This window comes from Nansenia antarctica, assembly GCF_963989245.1.
Source record: "Nansenia antarctica genome assembly, contig: SCAFFOLD_229, whole genome shotgun sequence".
Taxonomy (NCBI): Eukaryota; Metazoa; Chordata; class Actinopteri; order Argentiniformes; family Microstomatidae; genus Nansenia; species Nansenia antarctica.
Genome location: NW_027663446.1, coordinates 99,877 through 104,876, shown reverse-complemented (window position 1 = coordinate 104,876; position 5,000 = coordinate 99,877). Strand labels below are relative to the sequence as shown.

General features: G+C 47.8%; 1 protein-coding gene across 1 annotated transcript in view; it reads left to right on the top strand.

Moving 5' to 3' along the window:
• The window catches only part of slc39a10 (solute carrier family 39 member 10), a 55,768-nt gene that overhangs the window by 919 nt on the left and 49,849 nt on the right, over positions 1-5,000 (top strand). The window lies entirely within an intron of this gene.

Here is a 5,000-nt window from a genome sequence, read left to right as displayed (position 1 = left end):
AATACCCCCCAGTGTTGACTTTCGGATTGTGTTCCTCCAGGGAGACCAACCCCCCCCCCCCCCCCACAGTACACACCCAACCACAGACCAACGCCTTCGATACACCTGCCTAACCCACCAGACACACCTGCCTAACCCTAGCAGAGCAGATCAGATCAGATCAGATTCAACTGGACTGTCATTGCACAGAGTACTGAGACAACACAATGTCGTTTGGCACCTAACCAGGGGCCCGTTCCACTAAGGTGGATTATCTTCTAAGCCTCGATAAAGTTCTAATCGGCGATAATGTTAGCTTGCGTTCGGTTCCATCAATGTGGCTCAAATAATTCGCTGCTTGGTTGAGCTCCTCCTGAGTCAGATATAATTAGCCTGGTCGCGAGCAGGCTAAAAGACTGGCTAAAGTCATGCGTGCGTCAAAAAAGGCTCACAGGCGGAAACTACATCCCCGAACGACGGTTCCATCAAGTGTCTTTTAGGAAATATTAGTTCCCACTTCACACGAGATAGATAGATAGATTGGTTGACTGTGTGATAGATAGATAATTTGATATTTTGAAAGTGTGATCGATCGATAGATAGTTTGATTGTGTGATAGATAACTTGATATTTTGAAAGTGTGATAGATAGATCAATAAATAAAAGAGTGTAAAAAAAATAAAAAATTATTGTTTCAACTTGCATTGCTGTCATCACAGCGGTCTGGCTGGCGCAGTGGTTAAGGCAGCCAGCTAGTGTGCCAAAAGTTGCGTGTTCGAGACTTGACTAAGTGTTTTATTTTATTTTTTCACATTTAACCGAAGCCTTCATGCAAAGGCTTAAACACCATTGTAATCGTGTCAGTTCTTGTAAATTAGCCTGCACCATAATTTTATAGCCTACATACTTTTTTAGATGAGATTTTAGATTAGATTCAGACAACGAAATGCAGTAAAAAGTGTGTCCGGAGAGGGATTCGAACCACGTCTAAAAATGACGAATAAATCCTGTGGCAGCGGTCAATACCACTAGGCCATTGTGGCGTTATGACGGCTTGTAGCCTGCTGCTGATATCACCACAGTAGTAAATATTCATTTATTAAAATATGAACATATAACAATAACTGGGGCTAGTATGACCTACGCATTTAATCGGTCAGCAATTTCTTGCCAAACCATTTCCCTCGCCTTGTTAATTGCGGCAGTATTGCACTATTTTACATCTTATTTTTCCGTCTTCATAAAGATCAATAATTCGGAATGCTGCGCAAATGTAGAACCCCTGCAGAGTGGAGTATCTTCATTTCGACAGATCGACTCTTCGGGGCTCTTTATGTCTGCGTGCACGCGCCCATATCGAAGATTTGTAAGCCGGCCCCCAGATCATTCAAAAGACATGACAGTGGTATGGTATTACAGTGTGAGGTATTAAATTGACCAACGTTTATGTTATCAATAGTTCGAAGCTAGCGTTAGATGTGAGGCTGCTCGGGAACATTATTTGTTTCACAAAATAGCCTGATTTAGTTGACCATGAACATCAGAGACTAGACTACATTACGAATGTTCATTTAAAATACTCTATAGTGAGCACTGGTATAAGAACATGAACCAGAGAACAGCAGTAAATGCAAGAACCCAAGGTCGTCGCTGATGATGTTGCATTTTCGATTAGGATACGCTTACGGGATTAAAGGGACGGGCGACGGGCGAAGAGAGAGGGAAGGGATTTCCAGAAATCCAAATGTCCCGCTAAATTCGGACCAATCCCAAAACTGTTTTGCAAGCGCGTCGCCGACGAGGTTAATTGCAACATTGTAACATATTGTAACTTACTACATCCTAAATCGGAACGAAATGTAGGTCTGAAAGCGGCCTAAACTAGCTTCAATCTGATTTTTTTCTGTTCTCCGGTCATAAAGTGGACTGAATCAATTAGTGGCGGAGAAAATGTATTTGTGGCGGCCCGCCACGAATAAATGCATATAGAGGAAACACTGGTATTACAGTAGGAGGTATTACAGTATTACAGTAGGAGGTATTACAGTAGGAGGTATTACAGTATTACAGTAGGAGGTATTACAGTAGGAGGTATTATAGTATTACAGTATGAGGTATTACAGTGAGTATAAATAAATGAATATGAAGTGAACATGAATATATGTACACCATTATTGTACATGAATGGCAGTAGGTGTTGAGGTAGGCACTGGCAGCATATAATGTGTCTTAGAGACTAGTATATATACATGTGTTACATAAAGGTCGAAGGTCATCCATCCAGTTATTTATGAATGGGTCACCAACCATGAGGGGAAACCCATACATGCAGACGTACGCTTATCCTAGTGTGAGTGTGTGAGTGTGTGTGTGTGTGTGTGTGTGTGTGTGTGTGTGAGTGTGTGAGTGAGTGTGTGAGTGTGTGAGTGTGTGTGTGAGTGTGTGTGTGAGTGTGTGTGTGTGTGTGTTTCAACAGAAGCTGTGAGGTAACAGGACATGAGTAAGAATGTGCTCTTCCTCCGGTTGCTCAATGTTCCACGCCGATGCACAGAGAAGTGTGTGTGTGTGTGTGTGTGTGTCTCCAGTGTGTGTGTGTGTGTGTGTGTGTGTGTGTGTCCAGTGTGTGTGTGTGTGTGTCTCCAGAGGGTCTGTGTGTGTGTGTAAATCGACCCGACAGGCGTAGAAAATCCTCCTGGATTAACCCCTCCCCGCCCCCACCCCCCCGTTGGTGTACTGGTCTACACTACACACACACACACACACACACACACACACACTCACACACTCACACACACACACACACCATGTCCCCTCCCTCAACTCAAACGAGTAAAATCACCTGACTCACGACCATCCAACCTGCCCCCAGTAGAGTTACAGGGTGGGAGGAGGAGGAAGAGAGGGAAAGAAGCAGAGGAGAAGAGAGGAGAGGAGAAGAAAGCAGAGGAGAGGAGAGGAGAGGAGGAGAGAGGAAAGCAGAGGAGAGGAGAGGAGAGGAGAGAACAGGAGAGAACAGGAGAGGAGAAGAGAGGAGAGGAGAGGAAAGCAGAGGAGAGGAGGAGAGGAAAGCAGAGGAGAGGAGAAGAGAGGAGAGGAGAGGAAAGCAGAGGAGAGGAGGAGAGGAAAGCAGAGGAGAGGAGAAGAGAGGAGAGGAGAGGAAAGCAGAGGAGAGGAGAAGAGAGGAGAGGAGAGGAAAGCAGAGGAGAGGAGGAGAGGAAAGCAGAGGAGAGGAGAAGAGAGGAGAGGAGAGGAAAGCAGAGGAGAGGAGAACAGGAGAAGAGAGGAGAAGAGAGGAGAGGAGAAGAGAAGAAAGCAGAGCAGAGGAGAGGAGAGGAGAACAGGAGAGGAGAGGAGAAGAGAGGAAAGCAGAGGAGAGGAGAAGAGAAGAAAGGAGAGGAGAGGAGGAGAGAGGAAAGCAGAGGAGAGGAGAACAGGAGAGGAGAGGAGAAGAGAGGAGAGGAAAGCAGAGGAGAGAAGAAAGGAGAGGAGAGGAGTAGAGAGGAGTAGAGAGGAGAGGAGAGGAGAGGAGAGGAGAGGAGTAGAGAGGAGAGGAGAGGAGAGGAAAGCAGAGGAGAGGAGGAGAGAGGAAAGCAGAGGAGAGAAGAAAGGAGAGGAGAGGAGTAGAGAGGAGAGGAGAGGAGAGGAGAGGAGAAGAGAGGAGAGGAGAGGAGAGGAGAAGAGAGGAGAGGAGAGGAGAGGAGAGAGGAAAGGAGAGGAGAGGAGAAGAGAAGAAAGGAGAGGAGAGGAGAGGAGAGGAGAAGAGAAGAGAGGAGGAGAGAGGAGAGGAAAGCAGAGGAGAGGAGGGGAGAGGAAAGCAGAGGAGAGAAGAAAGGAGAGGAGAGGAGTAGAGAGGAGAGGAGAGGAGAGGAGAGGAGAAGAGAAGAGAGGAGGAGAGAGGAGAGGAAAGCAGAGGAGAGGAGGGGAGAGGAGAGGAAAGCAGAGGAGAGGAGGAGAGGAGAGGAGAGGAGAGGAGAAGAGAGGAGAAGAGAGGAGAGGAAAGCAGAGGAGAGGAGAGGAGAGGAGAACAGAACAGAACAGGAGAGGAGGAGAGGAGAGGAGAGGAGAGGAGAAGAAAGCAGAGGAGAAGAGAACAGGAGAGGAGAGGAGAGGAGGAGAGCAGCTGTCTGCAGGGGGAAGGTAAGCTGCTGCTGCTGTTTGACTGTAGGCTCATGATTGGCTGATAAGAGTGTCTGTCGGTGTCACCTGGGTGGGGTCTAGCCCTAACCCCCTGTGTAACCTTGACGCCTTATTCCAAAGCGACTTACAATCAATACATTTGACTAAGCAAGGGAATCATCAGTCCACCAGTCGTAGCAGGAAGAGTAATCCAGCTCAGGCCCGGGGCCATTGGCAGTCTCAGTGATAGAAGAAGAATGTTTTTTTATTATTATATATTTTTTAATATATAGACACTGGAGAACAGAGAAACAGTACAGGGGGGGCAGTAGATGTCTCAGGAGACACAGTAAATGGGAAAAGCGGGTGTCTCAGGAGACGCTGTGCTGGGGGGTAGTAGATGTCTCAGGAGGGACAGTACAGGGGGGTAGTAGATGTCTCAGGAGGGACAGTACAGGGGGTAGTAGATGTCTCAGGAGGGACAGTGCTGGGGGGTAGTAGATGTCTCAGGAGGAGCAGTGCTGGGGGGTAGTAGATGTCTCAGGAGGGACAGTACAGGGGGTAGTAGATGTCTCAGGAGGGACAGTACAGGGGGTAGTAGATGTCTCAGGAGGGACAGTACAGGGGGTAGTAGATGTCTCAGGAGACGCAGTGCTGGGGGGTAGTAGATCTCTCAGGAGGGACAGTACAGGGGGTAGTAGATGTCTCAGGAGGGACAGTACAGGGGGGTAGTAGATGTCTCAGGAGGGACAGTACAGGGGGGTAGTAGATGTCTCAGGAGGGACAGTACAGGGGGTAGTAGATGTCTCAGGAGGGACAGTACAGGGGGGTAGTAGATGTCTCAGTAGGGGCAGTGCTGGGGGGTAGTAGATGTCTCAGGAGGAGCAGTTAAGGTGTAACCTGAA